Source organism: Convolutriloba macropyga, chromosome 11 (assembly GCF_964194025.1).
Source record: "Convolutriloba macropyga chromosome 11, txConMacr16.3, whole genome shotgun sequence".
Lineage (NCBI taxonomy): Eukaryota > Metazoa > Xenacoelomorpha > Acoela > Convolutidae > Convolutriloba > Convolutriloba macropyga.
Window position 1 is genome coordinate 44171287 of NC_134478.1, and position 21618 is coordinate 44192904.

Sequence of the window (21618 nt, forward strand, 5' to 3'; positions counted from 1 at the left end):
TTTCTTTCCTTGTAGCTTTTTTATTGCTGAAAATGAAACGCCCATGGCGTGCGAAGAACTTCTATTGTTCGAAGATGTTCTCAACTTAGCAGCTTTTGATAGCCCTCACTCAGAAACACAAAATGATTGGATTAACGTCATAAAGTTGCTAATGAAATTTGAACTGACCAAATTTATCGAGAAAATGGTTCTAAAATTGTCAACATCATTTATTGGGAGGAGGAACTATATTCTCAACTATATTCTGGCGTCTTTTGTTCAGTCAGGTTAGGCCGCTCGATGTTCATCTTAGCGAGTTGCGAGTGGTTTTATTAGAAAGGCCTTCGAGCATAGAATGTTAAATTTTAACGTTTTTTTTTTGAAATTCGTTTAAATTTTTTGAGGAGTTATCGAGGTGTCAAGTTTTTGTGGACATTTGCCATCTGACATTTCACTTTGAGCGTCATTAATTGCTCTTGAAAGCAGTTCATAGCAATTATTGTAAACGTGTGTGTCTTTTTTATGCAAATTTTTCGCTTGACAATTGTGCACTTTTATTCTAGAACATTCTTTGACTTCTCAAGTGACTTTTTTTCACGTTTTATTTCATCATTTTTGAGTGATCTCGGTGCTATATAAAATCGGTTACAGCAAAGATAAATGTGTTACTCGTAGCGCAGTGGTTAGTGCATGTGGCCATGGATTGGGAGGTCAGTTGTTCGAATTCCGGTGGGGGCAAGGTTTTTTGCACCCTTAAGGAAAAATTGATCTAGACTAAAGACCATGATGAATTAAATTGCCTCGCCTGTTGTTCAAGAGCAATTCTTCCGACATTTGTCCGTTTATGTTTTTTGTTCAATTTAGGATTAATTTGATTCAAATTGATGTTTCGAAACTATAGTATACGCTAAAATTTGGGGAACAATTTTTTGTTCTTAATAAACGATCAGCAGGGAAAAGGCTGGTTGCGGTCGCATCTGAGATAACAAAAGAAAAATTTGAATTCTTTTGGATCGATGTTTTTAAAATTTATAATTACTTGTTAATGATAGACAATTAGTTTCCTTATTAAATTTCCGTTAACGACAAATACCATTGACTTTCAAACGAGGTGCAATGAACATATATTTTGTTTCCACGCTCGACACTGTTTTCGTAAACTTTTAATTAATTAGTTTGCCTGCATTTTAACACTTTTTTTGTATTAAATGAACGTGCAATTGGTCTCTTAAGGAGGACTAAGTGAAACTATCCAATGATTTGAGTTGATTATTAATAGCTGCTTTGACTTCATTACATTTTGGAATTTCTAGTCAATATTGATGTTGGAATTTCTAGTCAATAATGACAGTTTTATGTTTTGCTATTGGTTTTATGACATTAATAATGTAAGTTTTCTTGATAATTTCGTGATTTCCTGATGTTTGTTCATAACTTTGCTTCTTTTTGAAGTCATTTCACATTGGTTCCCATTGGCATCGAAAGGACTCTCAATGAAATTATATAAAGCTTTTGGCGAATTTCCTTTTTTTATTAGCTTTAACAATTTCTCGCCATTCTACTGAATTTTTGGATTACGGCTGTATTTGTTGTCTATTATGTGGTCGTAAAATTTTTCTGTTCTGAGTGATTACAGGTCAAATTGGCTTCCAGGTGTATTTGACCATATAAAATGCTTTACATTGAAAGTTCAGGATATGAATGGCTTTGATACTATTAGTTTTCTGTAAGGATTTGTGATTATTGTTTCCACAATTTTTGAAAAACGAGAAAACTTATGCTAGCCCCACTTTTTTGTTCAGACATTCTTTGAGGTTTTTATGGTATCCCAGGCTAGCATATACGGTTTCAATTGAAGCTCTCTGCTAAAAAAGAGGATTTTCACTACAAAAGAGGAATTTTAAGAAATTTGTTTTCGGAAAATTTTTGAAATCAATTTCTAGCCACAATTTCAGGCACTTTAGCCTTGTTTTGTCAAATTTAGCAAAATTGTTGGTCAAAACTCAATAAACTACGATAACTAGTGGTTTTTGGAGACTAACTTTGAAAAATAACTCATATCGTTTTGTCAATGTCTCCATATAGCACAAAAAGACAAAAAATGTGTTTTTTGGGGAAAAAAATATGCGACAACTTTTCAGCCTATTTTTAGATGTTTTTATTTTTTTAGCCAGTCCCTCGCCTGTGTTAACCGAACTTTTCTTCAAAAAGTTCAGTTTTTTTAAATTCTTTGTTCAAGTCTTGATAAACCGGGAGAAAATTATTTTAAATCTGTCTATTAATGATTAATTTCAAAAAATAATCGAAAATTAAAAAAATTATAAAGACATTTCAAATCCAACCTGTGAAACTGAGCGTAGTTTATATCTTTACCGATAGCATGCACTCTGCCCGCATGCATATGTGACTGGACGCTAATCATGCTTCATTTTGCACTTTTTTTGACATTTTTTAAATATTGATCAACTTTTATGGCACTGATAAAATTTCTCCTATTTCTGTCCTTGACTAAAAAAATTAAATATGAACAGCTCCACGCACTCAGCCAACAATTTTTGCTTTCCATTATTACTTAATTTAGATTGTTTTTGGAGCAGTTTTGTTCAAAAGAAAATCTTCATCAATTTGATTATTTTGGTCAATTGGAAGACAACCTTGAGGGAGCAAATCAGGTAGCAGAGCGATTAAACACACCGAGGCAGCGAACAAAATTATAAGTCACGATGGGTTATTTCTGAGATAATAGAGAAATCAGATTTTTTGCTGACTTGCCTTGCTTTGACTGCTGCTTTTTAGTGTTCCACCTTTAATATCAGATTTCAAGATTGTTTTTAATTAGTAGCAAATGATTTTCATTAGTGCTTAGTTTCAACTTTGTGAGTCACTGAAGATTCTGATGATTTTTTTCAAAAAAAATCTTTTGAAAAAATTGCGTCTATATTGTTTAACTCTAGTTGTCCTATCAGTTTTTTTGCAGCTTGCCTGATTATCATCAATCATTAAAAATAATATTGAAATGAGGCGGATTTTATGCATTAAGTTCGATTTATGCTCCTGGAAGTAAGTTACGTGAGGGACTATTAGAAACGACAATTTTTAAAAAATAGAACTTTAAATCGAACTTTTTTAAATTTTCTGACATGTTTTCTCTCCATTTTTGCTCTGTTTCCTTCCGATAATTGACTTTTTCTAGCTTCAATAAAAGTCATTTAAAACAAACCGGACTTCATTTGTGGCGTTTATCTGTGTCTTTCTTATTTAACGTCATTTTCGGGAAACAAATTTTTCAACTTTATTTTGAAAGAAATAATTTTTAATTCAGCGTTGATGATTGTTTCGTCTTCGTTTTCAACACAAACAATTACGAGACCTCAAATGCTCTCTACTAAAGTATATCGTCATCTTTCCGACATTTCTTGTACGTAGCCCTTGGTTCTATCAAATTTGATATAGTCTTTAGAATTTGAATTTTTCAGATTTGATGCTCATAGTTATTTATTCGGTGTCGGAGTGTTAAATTCAAAACTGCAGCACAAAGCTTCTACTATTTTTAAGGGGATTCAAAGAGCTTCCCCGTTTTAGTTTTTTAGTTTACAGGTATCTATGTGCCGGCCAAAACTTTCTTATATTAATTCAGTGTTGTCTTAGAAAAGCATCTTTCAAGTTTTGAAGAAGAAAGCTGATCTCTTTATCATTTAAATTGTTTATCTTTTACTGCTACTTTTTCAGAAGTTAGTCTTATATGCTTTTATGCTTTGTAAAAGCCATAAAAATTTGCATGCTTTGGAATAAGTGAGAGGTCACTTGATATTTTCACCTCTCTTCATTTCTACATAGTATTTGTTGTAACTATTTTTTATCGTGGATGCATCATTGGGGTTCTCAGCTAAATCTGGAGACTTACATGATTTTTGATTACTTTGAAGCCGCAGTTTTCAGACAGTATATTTAATTTTTCGTTCTTAATTGTGTGTACCCAAATGCTTTATAGTTAACAGAACATGTCAGTAGTCATAAATTACCCCCTCGTTTGGCCTACTCTTGGTTCTTGTTTACACAACTGCCGAATATCATTTCGACTTCTTAATGCTTTTTAATGCAATCATTTTACCAAAACATCGTTTGGGGTATATTGCAAGAAAAACTTGAAAATGGAGACCGATTGCTCCCGTTGATAATGCGAGCCACATAATCGAAATAGTTAAGACAATTATTCTAAAAAATGTTTGTTTTAAATTATTTGCTTTTCTGAAACAAAGTTTTAAGGCTACGAATATCTTTAGATGAGAACGGCTTCGCGGAATACACGCGACGTGAAGCCGCTGTTTTCTTAAGGATGAAATGTGAAAACGTTTTCTTATTGAAAACATTCTTAACTTCTACGGCCAGGTTTTTTTATTTAAATCATTCTTGCTGCAAAAATTGGAGATTAATAAAAACAGTTAGCTTTGAATCAGAAGTCGTCAATTGGCTTTTGAAAAATTACCCAATTTTCGATAAGTTATAGAAAGAGACTCAGGAAGTGGTATCATAATCTTCAATAATTTCAAAAGAATTCGAACTTAGCAGGTTCGTGTTTAGTTACAACACTCTTTAGTAAAGCTCTTTTGATAATAGCATTTATCTTTATTTGTGGAGCAAAGAATCATTTCGTAATTGAAGGTATGCTTTCAAATTCGAATGTGGGAACATTCTCTGCCACGCACAGAACAAACGGTCCAGTTGTATATCTGTTAATATTTATATCTTTTTTAACCACATTACCCCATTATTAATAGATCCCTTTGGTATTGGAAAAAATTCTGTTAATTTAAAGTTTTGTACTGACAAGCTTAATTTTTTTATTGCTTCGACACTTCGTCCAAATATTTTTAAAGTTAATTTTTAATTAGTTTTTGTCTTTAGTGATTGCTCTTCTTTGTGTTCAGAATAATTCCTATCAATGACAGGTCTCATCTGCTTCCTTTTGAGTTGTAATTGTATTTTTCTAATGCTATCGGTTAATGCTATTTGTTTTTAAGAGTCTTGGAACGTTTTTGAATTTTGCCCCTTTTTGTTCTTTTTGGCAGCTCGTAACTTAATGTAATCAATAAGAGGTACCATCCACCTCCCTATAATGCGCTTCTTAACCTGCCTTGTTGTTGTTGTTGTGCTTTAGCAAATGTTTTGTGACTGTGACACTGAGTTCTCAGAAAGATTTTGAGAGTTGTCAATATTTGTTTTCAGCATATTGGCTTTAATGACAGAGAACCACGTGAACTCTAATATAGTTTTTTGGTTTTTTGTGAACTAAGGCAGTATAATTGATAACTGAATTAGAATATAATATTCCAATAATAGCTAATATTTTTTTGCTTTTAGTTCATTGTTTTTTGTTAAAAGTTTGTAAGGATGGGATTATTCATTAGTCTCGTAGAAGACAGCTTCTATTGGTTTTTAAAGAGTTACATGTAATGCTATCTGGAATTTATTAGTTAAAAGCTAATTGTTTTTGATTTTGTTTGAAATTGTTTGGTTTCAAAAAATGCTAGGGTTTTTTGCATATCGGCGCCTCCTTTTCTTTTTCTCGACTTGTTACCCACTTCCGTTAAGAGCAGGTCCCATCTGTTTTCTAGTCAAGGACAATTGAATTTGTGTAATTTAGGTTTTATCATACGGGTTTTTACTTAGTTTCTAAGTATTTTTAATATTAGATTATTTGAATTTATATCGTGAATAATTTGTTTATGTTAGAAAGCCTAGAAATTTTTAATTCGGCGAAGAGTTTGTGTTAGCTCAAATATCTATTTTTAAACATCTGAATTTTGTGGAGAGTTAAGTCAAAAATATGAATGAGCTTCGTAGGAACTTTATGTGCGAACGCACGTTACCGCGCCTCGTTAGGGACGGTTGTAGGGGCTAAGTGCTTGTGTGAAGCAGACTTATTCAATAAATATTGCTATCTTCCCGCAACTTGCTGATTAAAGACTTGCTTTTATCAGCATCTTGATTAATATAGCTGTGAAGTGATAGCTGGGGTATTACTGGCCAACTGTTGCTTTTTACATTTCAAAGAAATTGAATTGTATTGGGGCGCTCTCTTTTTTAAGATCTGTAAACACATTTTCATTATTTTTGAAGTCAAATTGGAATCATGATTTTGATCACGCTGAAACAGTAAGTGGAGCGAAGAAGAAGGTGGTTTTGCGGTGTGATCTTTTTTGTTTTATCTCTGATGTGAGACAAAACGGTGTTGAACAAAAATTCGCGGTTTCAATAAGGATTTTTTTTGTTGGCATGCGGCATTTTGACATCGATTATTACTTTTTGTTCGCTTTCCTTCTTATTTGTTCTAAATGGTTTCCCCAATTTATTCATAGTCTATTCTAGGTCTAGTTTTTTTTTAGTCGTGACACAATTCAAAAAAGTTAATTTTTTGAATTGTGTCAGGACTTGTCCCGTTATGTCTTTTTATTTCGTCGTCAAATTTTTGTTACGACCATTTCTCGTCGCAATATCTTCAAATCTGTGTTTTGTTCATTGGTTCATGCAATTTCAACTGAATTGCGTGCGTGACGTCAATTTTCACTCTCAAAAATAACTTGCCTACTCTGAAATTGACTTTTCTTTACTATAATTCAAAGGTGTAAAGTCAAGCGAGTGCGTGTCACTCTAATTCAAGGTTGTTTGAGAGCAGCTGATAGAAGCAGCAATAAGTTAAACACATTTTAAATCAAAATATAACATCTCAGCTTTTAATGTAAAGAAGTTTCTTTTATGGTTTGTTTCTTTTACCATCTTTCTGAGAGTGCACATCTACGGAGCTGTTGCGGCTGTTTTCTGGCAATCTGCCAGTAAGGTTCTTTATTTTGGTTTTAAGCTGACAGGTTGGTACAAGGGCCATTGACTTTGATTCGTTTTGCAGATCATCCGAAACTAAAGCTGTGCTACCAAACGTTACTGCCTTTTTTCTCGTGGCGGACGACTATACCAGAATTTTTGGTAAGCAAATGAGCTTTAGTCAAATTTTTTTCTCTCAGGTAACAGTTGTGATATAAATTTTTCCTTATTGTTATTGCTTTGTTATTTGTTAAGGTTCTATCACAAGCGAAGTGACTTTGTTGACCTCAATTAACTGAGAATGCAAAGGGAACCGAGGGTATGATCATTTGGATAACATAGTTTCCCAGATATTCCAGCGTTTTAAATGTAAGCTATCTATGTTGCCAGATTGATGCGTGTGTTATCATTTCACAATTTTAAACGGTTTTACGTGCAAGATGATTTTTGATGTCTTGGTCAGTAAAGATCGGCTGTTCCAGTTGCAACTTCGAGCCGGCGATGAAATAGTTTGAGATGTCAGGTTATTTTGGTTGTCAAATTAGAACGTCCGAAAAGGTTGTCACCTTTTGGAACCCTAATATGCAACCAAGTGAATGAAATCAACTAAATTGTACAAGTTCATCTATTGAAGGTTTCGTTCTTAGAACAGCAGCTTAGTTATTCTTGAAGTTTATAAGTCTATGCTTTTAATTGCCTAACTTCTATGCTTTCTAAATTAAATCACTTGTGAAATACTGGTGTACTTGACAGGTAGGTCTACAGGCAATACAGCTGAAGATTTCACAGCTGTTTCAACGGGAGTTAAATAAAGAACATGTTCTGCGATTTTTGACCGTTGTAGCTAGAGAAGTGTTAAAACCTGCTTCAAGGCTCAGCTTGGTCACTTAGTCACGTTTTTATGTGGATCGATCGACGCCCTAGTTTGCTATTATATTTACTACAAATTTTTGGTTAAAATAAGCCCATTTTGATGCTTTCAAAGATGACGCAAATCAGTTATTTCCATATGCAAAACTATACCTTTTATTATTCCGTTACTGTAAATCGGTTCAATTTGTAAATGAAATCGACAATTTTCTTGAACTCATTTGCTTTTTAATGCTAATGAATTAGAAAACTTATATTATTTTAAGTTCTCTCATTTTTCCAGTACGTCACAATTTATTTGGTGCGAACTGTGCGCTCCGTAAGGTTTTTTGTCTGCCATTTTTGACCTAATGGTATATTTGACGTAGAAGATGTGAGTCGTGCCATCAAAAATCTCATCAGGCGTAGAGGAAGGTATTCAGAAAGATTTTGATCTCATTTTTTTCTAACGAACCAGGTTTCAAAGTTTCTGGCCGTTTTACGATCATTTTCATGAATCTGTTTACCGAAAAAAAGTGACAGGTTAACGTTTTTTTCGCCTTCATGTCATCTTTGATCTGATCAATGTCACTGTTATTCACGACCAATTTTTTGTTCCGACCCTCTTGAGGGGGGAGGAACTATATACTCAAATGGGTTTTTTTTGTTCCGTGAATTTTCGCCGCTCGATATATTCATCGTAGAGAGTTGAGACTGGTATCATTAGAAAGCTCGTCCAGCGTAGAATATGGAATTAAAAAGATTTTTTTAATTTTCGTTTTCTACAGGGAGTTATCGAGGTTTAAACTTCTGAGAAGAGTGAATTCACGTTGTTTTTATTCACATTTTCCGGAATTTTTGCCTAAATTTTCGTCAATTTTGCTAAAATTTGTTATAATTTTTAAGAATAGTGTCGTTGATTTTATTTTTGAAGACGAACAAGCATTGTTGATTGTTTTGATTTAATTTTTTTGGTCAAAAAATCTGGATAAACATTTCAAAATTTAGCCTTTTTCATCAAAAACAGCACGAAATAAGCTACTTTAGTCCATTTTGATTAAATCTGCCGACAGTGCACCCCCAAACAACACTCATACAATCTTTGTAGACTCAGAGGGGGGCTATTTCCACTTCAGAGTCCGCTGAGAGTGCACTGTAGTTAAAACTTTGCCGTTTTTTGCTAACTTTACTCGTTGTTTATCAAAAATGCAGAATTTATTTTGAGTTTTCAACTAACAAATTACCTATATCTACAACATTCGAAAAATCAATTGTTCCTAACGGACAATAAGTATTAGCAGGGCTAGTTTTGGGCCATTCTTGGACTGTTACAATCCAAAAAATCGGGTTGTAATCAGTCGGTCTTTTTTTTTAAAAAAAGACTTTTTTAATAAAGAACAGAACCTATCAAATCAAAGCTCAGGAGTGATAGGTCCAATTGGCTTCCTAAGCAGCTCCAAGCTAATGCATTTAGTTTTTTAATTGAAATTTTATTGTTTCTTTTTTTAAAATTAATTGTTTTTTCAATAAATAATGGCTTAATTAACGTTTCCTCTATTATTTTCTTAATTTGTTCAACTTCCAACTTAGTGTCAGCAAAGAAAGACTGCTTCTTCTTTCTACTGATTTAACATTTATTCTCGGTTGCAGTTTTAAGCCTGAAGTTATTGTTTTCTGGCTTTGATACTACAAGATTTCAGATTTTTGTTTGTTTTGATATTTGCCAGTTTTTCACGTTTTCTAATTTTGTCAAATTATCACATTATTGACAGTTCTCATGTCACCTTATTAGCATTCAGAATAAGGCACAATTGAACATATTAAAATCCTGAAAGATATACATCATCGTTTTAACGGCCTCGACGCCTCTTTCTTGAAGAAATCAATTGAATTTTTTTTACATTTGTCTCTAACTGTCATTTATACTGTGTGGTTTCGGTCGTATGAAATTTCCTGTATAGTGATAGCTTTCATTGGCTTTTCATTGGCTTTTCATTGGCTTTCGTTTTCCAAAATTAAAAAAAAAACTTTTTAACTTCGCAATTTTGTTCTTTTTATGTTTCTTTTTGTTACCTAATCTCGTTAGTTAATTACAGGTCAAATATGACATTATGGGTGTCAAGGGAATAAAAGTGATTGGTGTCCCAAAATCTTTTTTTTAAAAAAATTGTTATGACCTTACTGGCTTCGACACCGGTTTTTCACAAAAAAAAGTAAATTGTTTCGATTTTTGTCATATTTGACGTTCTTTTTGTAGATGCAAGAAATATTCTGGATAATTACAGGCCTCGAGGGCTTCCTTTTCATGAATAAACGACCCTATTTAAATAGCTCTTTTTGTAATTAATGCTTTTCATGACACTGAATGTAATTTTGTTTCGAAAAAAAATTAAAGTTTTACATACTTTAGCACTTCGCTTTTTTGTCTACTTGTTACCTAGTCTTACTAATGAATGGCTACGTACTACATTATAGATGTTTGAAGAAGGCGCAATCAAATATTTTTTGAGTGCCAAAATTTGGCTTGACGGTTTTGACAGCGTTTTCTGGCAAGTTTCAATTGAAATTTTGTTTGTTCTTTGTTGTTCTTTTTAGCCGAATGATTAAGGACAGGTCCTAATGCCCTTCTATAGAAGCAGTGGTAATCGTAAATTTGTGGTAATATTAATTGATTCCTAATGGTATTTATTACTTTGAAGTTAACTGTTTCAAAAAAATAAGTTAATTTTTTTACTTTACTGTTTTTGTTCTTTTTTGTATAATTGTTATCAAACCTTTTTATGGACTGGTCTCATATGTTTTCTGGTGATTTATAAGTTATTTGTTTAAGTTTCATTTTTATCTGACGGTATGTTGACTTTGTTATTAAGTTTTGTTTTTTAAAACGGACATAAAGTTTTTGTTGTAATTAATTTTTGTTGTTGTTGTTGTTTGATTTTGCTGTTCGTCTTGACTCGCTTTCTTAATATTGACATATTACAGCAATCTAATGCATCAATTTTTACTCCACTGAGTTATTTGCTTTGGAGGCTATCTTATCGTTCATACAGAATTTTTTGAAAAAGACTTGGGCTTTTTTGGGATTTGCAAAAATAATTTTTGGGTTTTTCAATCTGTTCCTCATTTGGTAGACAATTATGCCAAAATTGTGGATGGGCGGGGTCGGAACCTTATATGCCATCGCACGAGCCGCCTTGTTTAAATTAGGATTATTGCGTGACATTAAGCGAATTTTTTTTTAAGATTTCAAGTTGGAAAATATCCGTCAGATTTATCCAAAATGCCTGTTTTTAAGCAAGCGTGGACAATTGTGACAAGATTTTGTCATTGTTCCCCACACCCCTTCACTATTGTCCACGCTAACAGTGATAGTCAACAGCAATTCAATTACCCCGAAATGAAGAAAACCTAATTGGTGATCAGTTGATTAATAATAGAAATGTACCTTGCGATGCTAATTGATGATGGTTAAGAAGTTAAGATTAAGAATACCGATTGATGATCAAGAATTAGCAGTTTGGCGGCTCACAGGAACATTGAAGTCTGGGTCTCCCTTAAGTCTGAATTGGATCTCAAATAATTAATAAAATTGTGAACTTTAGTTACATTACCCACCAATACAACTGGCGAAATTCATGGTTTTTCCGTCAACTTTGTCCACCTTAAACGTATAGTTGTTTCCATTGTAAATAACAACGACATCAAGTGAGTTTATGTGACGAAGTATTGTCTCTGTTGTTCAAGAAAGGCCAAAACAGCCTCAAGTTAGTAAATGTAACTTTTGCAACGTAATGGTGTTTTTAAGACGTCTGTAATGCTATTAGTGGAAACATGAAAATTAGTCGTCTAACCTGTTTGTCTCTCTCTATCTCTCTCAGTGTTTTTTATCTCAGTTAGCTGTTTTATTCCAGTACAGCAGAATATTGACGAACAATGACAGAATAGAAAAAATGGACATCACAACGTGGCACAAATATATGCTTATTTTTGTTCGCTGATCTTCTGGGCTACAAAACTTCTTAAGACTCAATTTATGAATAATCTTACTGCAAGCAAATAGAACCGAAAAGCGAAAACATTTAATTGTTAATTATATTCATTATGATTTCAAGACGGCCATGATTGTTTCAACTTCAGAAAGTTTTCAGGAATGTAGGCATAAATGATGCTGTTAGATTTTTGGAAAATAAAATTTTAGTATATTAATAGCCGCACAGCGATAGCTGGGGCTATTATTGGCCTTCTCTTGGTTTTTTACAATTCAAAGAATTTGAATTGTATTGGGGCGCTGTCTTTTTTTTTAAGATCTGTTCACACATTTTCACGATTTTTGAAGTCAAATTGGAGTAGTGATTTTGGTCACGACGAAACAGGAAGTGGAGCGAAAAAGCGAGTGCTTTTGCGGCGTGAATTTTTTTCGCTCCAAATTTAAAGTAGAGTGAGAAAACGGTGTTTGAACAAAAATTGGCTTTCTAGTTAGTGGTTTTTTGTTCACATGCGGTAATTGGACTTTGATTTTTGCTGTTTTTTCGTTTTTTTGGATCGGATTTTTTTCTAAATGGTTTTTCCAATCCATTCATAGCCCGTTCTAGGTCTAGTTTTCTGTTTAGTCAATGAAAATTATTTGAATTGTACGTCAGGGCTTGTCCTGTTATGTTTTTAATTTATTTCATGATTTTTGTTACGACCATATGACGTCACAGCCACTTTTTGTTCATTCGTTCATGCAATTTCAACTGAATTGCATGTGTGACGTCATTTTTCGCTCTTAGTGGAGCGAGTTTTTTTTTGTTCATGCGCGTGATTAAATTTTTGGTCACACTTGACTTACCTCACTCTCAAAAATGACTTCCTCAATTTGAAATTGACTTTTATTTACTTTAATTAAAGGAGATAAGATCAAATGGGTGTGTGTCACTCTAAATGAAGGTTATTTGAGATCAGCTAATAGAGGCAGCAATAACTTATACAGATTTTTAATCAAAATATAACAGATCAGCCTTCAATGAAAAGACGATTTTTTTGGTCTGCCTTTTTTACTGTTTTTTAGACTGCCGATCTACGAATCTATTGCGGCTATTTTCTGGCAGTCTGTCAGCTATGTTTTTTTATTTGCTTATGTCACCTTCTAAACTTTCGTGAACTTGGAGATGATGAAATTATTCATTTGAAATGCAATCATTTTGAAGTGCTATCCAAGGTTATTGTGGCTAAATGCACATGCCGGTCTGTCGATTAGGGCTACATATTATAACCTATCTCCGATGATTAACCTTGGCCTGTATTTTTTTTTACTGCTGTCCATTTAATAAAGAACTCATTCTTTGTTTATCTTTAACGTCCACTTTTGATTTTTTGTAAACTATAAACAAAATTTCGAGCACTTTTAAATCGATAAGCAAACCGTTCCCGCATGTTTTATCTGTGTTATCGTTTAGCCATATTTTGCATTATCCTTTTTCGTGCTTAGGGGAAAGATAAAAGGAATAAAAGGTAAATTATATTCGTTTGGCTTCTGATTATGATTTCAATTTTTGCTGATAGTTGCTTGTTTTGCGGTAGGGTATCATGACTCTCAAACTTGTACTATTTGAATAGAAATGGAGGGGTACATTGAACACAAATTAGCATTTGGGCTGCTTTTGGATTGTGGAAGTAAAAAATTTGAGCTTTGTTTAATAATTCAAGACAATTTCCCAATTCTAACTGAAATAACAGAATTATTGGCGCTTTAATGACTTGGAGCTTTGTTCTGTTAGTAATGCAAGCTGAATGTTTTCAACATTGTTTCTTCTGCTTATTTGGAAAGCATAATTGAATTGAATGAAACATGGCAGAGGTGAAAATGTTTTATTTACTGTTGAATGTGTCGTTCAAACAAACAACAACAACAGTCAATAGCTGTGCTACGGCGCAAAAGTCAACAAAAAAGTGAGCAGGCTTGCAAAGTAACTAAAAAGTGCTATTTAGTTTGCTCATTTTTTCAGCTCAGAGGTTATTGTTATCAGCTTCAATGCTTGATTTTCCATTTTTCAATGGCTACGAAATAAACAAAGTTATCCCGCGGCAATATATTCTTTTCTATATACACCTCAAAGCACGCCTAGCATTCAACACTAAACTGTTCTTTCTTTTTCTTTCTTTTTGTGTACCAAGTAAAACTGCTCATGCTATTTTGTGCACATTTTTGCAACATTTTGCAAAAGCCTTTTTTGTTATTGAAAATATCATCTGTGTGCAGAATTAATTGAAATACAATGAGCGTGTGGCAAGGTTATACACAACCCAGTACCCCCCCCCCCCCCCGCTCCAACCCAACATGACCAGCCCAACACTGGATTGTACGAAGGAGTATTGGGTTGATTGAGTTGTCCCAGTGGTAATTAATAACCTTCAATCACCTGTATTGCAGGGGGCAATCTGATATTTGTGACACTGATACCCTGATCGAGTTTTATTAAATCCCATTGCCACGTCTTCTTCACTTTCAATTCTCTGGCCCACAAGAGAGAGTGTGCATCTCTCTATAGGCTGTCCTTCTCTCACTGTGTCTGCCTGTTCCATTGAAAGTACCATTGCTGTTCAATTTTGTCACATTAGAAGGCCAAGGTAAGTTGTCAATTTTTTTAATTAATCAATTTCAACTGATGTAGTGAGTGCGTCACATTTTTATTATTAGTCCTGATAGTTAATTTAAATATCAGATACATAAAGACGCCGTGAATTTCTTTTCACTATTTATTTTTCTGAACATTATCCTAGGCGTTTAAGAGTCGAATTAATTTTAATTGGTTTTGAAGTTTGAAGAAATTGTAAACGTGTGTCTTCAGTATGCAAAATTTTTGCTTGCCCATTTTTGCGCTTTTAGTCTAGAACATTCGTTGACCTCCTGAGTGACTTCTTCAGGAGTTCTTCATTTTTGAGTGCTCTATGTTGCTCTCCTTCTGAAATTAAGTTTGTTGCTAATATAATAACGATTGGGGTCGAACCCCTGTGGCGTCGATTTTTTACGCCCATAAAACATTTCTGAGCCTCGCCCACTATAAATTGAATTGCCCTGCCTGTCCAGCGAGAAAAATTCCTCCGACGTTAGTCGATATGTTTGATGCGGTGAGTTACATGCTTGTTATTTTCTTTCAATGAATAATTTATTCTAATTGAAAACATCCAGATTAAGTTTATGTTGATTCCTAAATTGAAGAAAAGCATGAGTGCTCTCAGTAAAATGTGTCTGGCATTGTTTTTCACTTCTCTGAAGAGCAGATACCTCATTGAGATCTGTAAACTGACTCTCTCGTCTGTTTTTATTTTTGTTTCCTATCGTAATAAACGGCAGGAAAAATCTTTCTGATTACAAAGCGGGGTTTTAATTGCCAGAATATTTAAACGAGTTTAAGCACTAAAGCTGTGCTGATATTTTGAAGAATTTTGGTAAAATGTTTAATATTGTAATCCCATTAATCAATTTTCACTCTTATTACTGTTCTACTGAAATGGTTTTGATGCAAGTTACCGCAATACTTAAAATCAAATATAGGCCAGTTGGGCTATTTTGGATTCAACTGGCTGGCTTTAAGTTTGCTGTTTGTTGTTGCTGCTGTCTTAGTGTTAGTTTTGACTAAAATGCTAAATTTGTACTGACTTGTATTTCAACAGATCTGTTTTAATTATCAGTTCAGTCAAAATTAGAATCACTCTCTCTGCTGCTTTTATAGACTCGTGAGCTATCACTTCTGTTCTCGTATCTTATTTTTTGGCGCAATATAAAGTGACGATATGAAATCGTAAAGAGAAGCCAACATTCAGAATTTTAATGAGTCATATGAGGAACCTTAAAAAGGAACTATAAAGATTTTAGCTATTTAACCATTGTTCGAACACTTTTTTGGATTTCAACGGATTGATATTTTCTATGTGTTTTGGCTTCTATCATGCATAAGTTGCAAATGGAAGAATAAGAATGAGGACGCAGGTGACAAGGTTTATGGAAAAAGACCTTGTGAATGTGTGATTTCGTTTTAGCGTTCTCTAGAGATGATTAATGGATGACTGACTGAGCATGTGAATATTCATGCTTGCTCATTTTCTGTCTGAAGCAAGGTATCTACATAATAAAAAACGTAATAAAGGAGCTTATTATCTGTTAAATCCTTGCGTCACAGTTGGATTCGCACAAGATTTTTTTCGTTAGTGATATGCAGTGATTGGTGTGATTCATGGTGTTTTTTGTTTTGATAATGCAAGCACTTGTCAAAGGAATGACATTTTTCAAAAAAAAAAAACAATTTGTAAAGTAAATGGTTAGTTGAAAGACAATCTTATTTCACATCAAAAACGTGGATTAATTTGGTTCTAACAGTGTCAAAACGTGATGGATTATTCTAAAATTAATGAGTGGAAATGAAAATTAAAAAATTGCATTCGTGACCTGCCGCTTATTGCTGTTTCCGGTCATCCTTGAGCTGATAAATATCCTCTGACATTTTTTGTTATTTTTTTTCATAATTATAAATCTATAACTATTAGCAGCTTGCTTGAAAAATATTACATTGCCGTAATCACTTAACGGTAGTCACTTAACAACTCAAAATTGCAGCTATCGTCTTTAATATTCTTTTAAAAACTCCTGATTTAACAAAAAAAATAAATTTTTAAACCCCTCCAATTTTGGCGTAAACGAACTGCTTAGCGTTTAAAAAAACTGGTTTATTTGTTTTCTGGATCCTGGCTCCATGTTTGGGCAATTTACTTTGAAGATGCAAATTTTCTCGCAGCTACGATCGATTGTGCCAGCTGTTTAATAATGGTCTATTGTTTTGCGGACTTTTTTTCGTGTTGTATCGGAATGATTGCAAAGTCTTATCCACCCCTAATTATTAGTTTGTACAGGAACTTAGGCCGTTTTGTTCAGTCAGAAGTATTCAATCCAAGATTTTGTTAGAAGCAGGTATCGGAATGGATTGGATTTTTGAATTGTTTTCCGTGAAGCATATTTTTAACCCTATTTGTTTGTTGAAAATTGATATTTGATTTTTCGGGAAAACAGAGCTAAATTCTATAGCTCTTTAGTTGAGGGGAGAATTATTTAAGCAGAAATACTAGTTCGCTTCGAAAATCACTTGTTTGATTGATCATAATTTTTTTTCAATTTTTCTGTAGTGCTATTTTTTAAAATTGTTCAGAACTCACAACTGTACATTATCAATTATTCGCTCGTACGGCTCGTTCAATAGATTCAGATTGATCGATATAGTCTTTGGACTTGAGGAACTGTACTAGCCCCTTAAGTAATCTGAAAATCTGGCTTCTTTTTTGAACAGGTAAACGTTAACACGAGTTAAATTTAAACAGTCAAAAACAGATATACGTTTACAGATGTCATTTCTTTGATTTGAAGACGAAATTTAAAGGTTCTTATATATAGGTTCTTATATAAAGGCTCTTATTTGTGAAAATACGCTTTAAAGCCCTCAAAATTTCTTTTGCCTTGTGTAAGTTTAAAACTATTTTAATAGATGTTACAGTTTTCCGAAGGTTTCATAAATTCTTTTGGCATGTTATTTGAAAAATTTTTGAACGTGCTTCGCGTAATTAAACCCGTTTAGTTTGACAGTTTTTTCAAGCTAAAATGTTTCTACTTATAGTTTGATCAAAGTTGGCTTCAATTATGATACCAGAAAAAGTTTGAGACGGAAAAAACGAGGCCATAACCATCGAAATTGAGCAATGCTGAAGATGAAGAGACCAGTATGCTATGTGGCTCATGATAGATGAAATAGTAGCTACAAACCGTCCACTGTGGCCTAGTGCTGTTGCGCTGCGTATTGATTATTTTTTTTTGTTGCATGGTTTTGCGAGAAAGGTATCGTCACGAATTACACATCCGAGTAAATTAAAGTAGTTAGAGGAAGACAACCTTTACGATGTTTTGCACTTGAAGAAATATAAACACCAGGTGATTCAACCATACTATCACAAGTCAATACAGATTAGGAAACAACTGCGCTGGTTGTTAGTAAAAACCAATTACCTACACAGCATCAGCTTTTTTCGCGTAGTACTTACGGCTGTTTTTACAATATTGATCTCATCACTGCCGCCATTCAGTTCAAGAACTTTGTTCTTTTCAGAATAAAAATTCGGAACTGAATCGATTGTCGTGCCTTAATATGTGGAAGGTTTAAGCATACTAAGTTCCTAGTTGTTGCAACCCAGTTTTTGTCGTTCTCCTCTGGAGAAGAAAAGATGCGACTTTTCTGCCTTTTTATCTCTGTTTCAAGTAACGTTAAGTTGTTGCGATGCCTAATTTTTTTCAATTTGTCGATGATTTCTGTACAATTAAAACTCGTTTCGTTAGTAAACTAAATTATGTTGAACTATATTTTACTTTTTTGAATTCGTTGAAATGTATGGAACGGGCAAGGACTCACAAACCTGTTCCTCGAAGAACCACTGGATTTATAAATACGCAATCGTAACATATTGAACAAATCAGAATTACGCAATCATTTGATTAAAATTGTCAGTTTCTGTGTTTAGAGATTCCATAGCGTTTTAATTTGTTTTTACCATTAATGTGTGAAATTGAATTGAAAGCATTAGCGAGATCTATTTCTTTAATTTCAAGTCGAAAATTAAAGGTTTTTTGACCTCTTTTTTGTGAAAATGCGCTTTAAAGCCTTCGCAATTTTTTTGCCTGGTATTAATTTTAAAGTTTTTGCAATAGATGCTGTTATAATATTTGTTTACAGTTTGCCGAAGGTTTCATAAATTCTTTTAGCATGTTTTTTGAAATGTTTTTGAACGTGCTTGGATTAACTAAACCCGTTTAGTTCGACAGTTTTTTCAAGCTAAAATGTTTGTTCTCATAGTTTGGCCAAAGTTGGCTTATATTATGATACCAGAAAAAGTTTGAGACGCAAAACACGAGGCCATAACCATCGAAAATGAGCAATGCTGAAAAAGAAGAGAAGAGTATGCTATCTGGCCCATGTTAAAATAAATGGTAGCTACAAAACGTCCACTGTGGCCTAGTGCTGTTGCGCTGCGTATTATTTTTGATGTTGCATGGTTTTGCGAGAAAGGTATCGTCACGAATTACACATCCGAGTAAATTAAAGTAGTTAGAGGAAGACAGCCCTTGCGATCTTTTGAGTTTTTTGCACTTGAAGAAACCTAAACCCCAGATGATTCAACCCTACTATCACAAGTCATTACAGATAATGAAACAACTGCGCTGCATGTTAGAAAGATAAAAACCAATTACCTACACAGCATCAGCTTTTTTTGCGTAGTACTTACGGCTTTTTTTACAATATTGATCTCATCACTACCGCCATTCAGTTCAAGAACTTTGATCTTTTCAGAATAAAAATTCGAAACTGAATTGATTGTCGTGCCTTAATATATGGAAGGTTTTAGCATACTAAGTTCCTTGTTGTTGCAACCCAGTTTTTGTCGTTCTCCTCTGGAGAAGAAAAGATACGACCTTTCTGCCTTTTTATATCTCTGTATCAAGTAACTCTAAGTTGTTGCGAAACCTAATTTTTTTTCATATCGTCGATGTTTCCTGTACAATTAAAACTTGTTTGGTTAATAATACTATTTTACGTTGAACTATGTTTTAGTTTTTTGAATTCATTGAAATGTATGGAACGGGCAAGCTTCACATACATTTTCCTCGACGAATCACTTGATTTATAATTACGCAATCGGAATATATTACGCAACCGGTATAATGCAATCATTTGCTTCAAATGGTTAGTTTCTATGCTTAAGAGATTCCATAGTGTTTCAATTTGTTTTAAGCTTTGTTGTGTGATATTGAATTTAAAGCATTAGCGAGATCAATGGATATTGCTTCCAACTTCTCGTTTTTATCATAGTGCTTTTGCTCAATTTCAGCTGCACAATTGTAGATATCATTTGTTTCGAATTTTTTGCTGAAGGCCTAAAGGCGTTATGGTTTTCAATTAATTCTTCGTGAAAGTTTTACCTGTTTGAGGACTTGCTCAAAGAGTATTGCAAACCTTCGAGTAACTGAATTTCACTAATTGTTTTAATTTTATTTCATTGTTTTAAACACGGGAAATAGAGAAAGTTTAGCTTTTCTGCAAAAGTGTTGAGTTTCGTGTTGAAAGGAAAAATTGTTGAAATGAGTTCGCGTTCCTTGTTTTGATGATTCATGCTTTAAAGGAGCTTAACTATTGGGCAGAAATACGGAGTATCTCTGTGTTACTAGTCGACAACTAAACTCTTGACTTCAGTTTGCCACAACTTTTTCTAACGGTAACTCCAGGGACCCTAAAATAACGCAACTAAAGCTTGAAATAAATAAAATTGTTCAAAGTCGTACGCGCAAAGTCATACGTACAAAAACTCACTCACAGAGGTAACTGCTGTAAGCTCTGGAGCACAGTGAAAGCACTTTTGTCGAGTAACGATAAACCACCTGCAAATAGAGCCATATACTTTGACGCTAAGAAAATTACTCTTTGCCATGATCCAACGAAATGCGCCAACAAATTTAACAAGCAATACACACCACACCCCAAGAAAAATGAAGAACAGAAAAGATATACTCTAAGAACAATAAGAAAACTGGAAATAGAGGGCAGAATATTTAAGTGTAACACATTGATAGACGCTATAAGAGAAAAAGAAAAGTAAGGCGCTAGGCCCAGATAGAATAGCGCCAATCCACTTACACATCTGGGCCCCATACAACTGAGATATCTCACTGACACCATAAAACTTTTTGTAAAAAGTGCAAAAATCCTGAACATCTGGAAAGTTGACCGGGTTATACCTCTACACAAGCCGGGAAAACCCATAGACGAATCTAAAAACTTCAGACCAATTGCACTCCTCTCTCCCATTGCAAAACCAACAGAACAACGCCTACTGAGTGACTTTATAGAATATCCACTAGAACATCAGCATGGCTTTAGACCTGAGCACTCTACAACAGCTCTCAACATTGTCACCAACAACATTCAAAAGGCCTTAAAAGAAATCTTGCAACCGTTCTCTACTAGTAGCCTTAGACCTCACCGCCGCTTTCGACACGGTTGATCATAGCCCACTACTAAGAGACATACTTGAGGCACCACTACCGAACAGCGCTAAAAGATTAATTGCTTCATACTTAAAGGCAGGTTTTCTTACGTGGATTATAATAAGAAAAAGTCAAAGTGGAGAAAAGTCAACCAGGGTGTCCCCCAAGGTGGTGTATTATCGCCAATGCTCTTGAATATCTACATGAGCGAGCTGCCTCTACCCCCGAAAGATATAAACACTACGTCGTACGCTGATGATATAACTTTAACTACATCTCACCCACAGTTTGAAAAATTACGTGACATATTAACTCCATACCTCATTACCTTACACGGCTGGCTAGAATCAAGAAAACTTAAGTTGGCAGCTGAAAAATCAAGTGCAGCTGTGTTCACAACCCGGAACAAGGAGGCCAAGTCTGACCCACACCTCACTATCAACACTTCACCAATACCAGTAAAGTGCAAAGTCAAGTACTGGGTGCTACCTTTGATAGTATGCTCAATTTTGGAGAACATAGAAGAAGCACCAAAGAGAAATTACAAAAGCGCAGTAACACTCTGAAAAAGGTTGCTGATACCGACTGGGGATGCACAAAAGAGACACTCTCAGTGACTTACAAAGCTATTGGTCGGAGCGTCCTGAACTACGGTGCTCCCATTTGGGCTTCCACAATTAGCAATACAAACTGCAACCATCTGCAAATTTAACAAATTATTGCTCTTCGCACAATTACTGTCTGTGTAAAACTGTCTGACATCAATGACTTACACAATGAGGTTAAAATGCTGCCATTTAAAGCTCACACAATTTGAAATGTTAGCAGAGCAAGTACTAGCTAGCTGTTATCAGAGCCGCCTTGCAGATCATGAAACAACCTCTTTTTGTCCCATGAGACCGACACTAAATGAT

The 21618-nt window shown here is 34.1% G+C and overlaps 1 protein-coding gene across 9 annotated transcripts in view; it reads left to right on the top strand.

Moving 5' to 3' along the window:
* Positions 1-12785: 12785 nt before the first annotated feature.
* Positions 12786-21618, top strand: part of LOC142349443 (ras-specific guanine nucleotide-releasing factor 2-like) — a 233011-nt gene continuing 224178 nt past the window's right edge. For 4 of the 9 annotated variants that reach the window (XM_075400998.1, XM_075400995.1, XM_075401003.1 and 1 more), the window contains exon 1: positions 12786-14256. The gene's annotated coding sequence lies outside the window, so the exon portion shown is untranslated. The remainder of the gene's footprint in view (positions 14257-21618) is intronic. The other 5 variants (XM_075401002.1, XM_075401004.1, XM_075401001.1 and 2 more) reach the window with 3 other exon arrangements.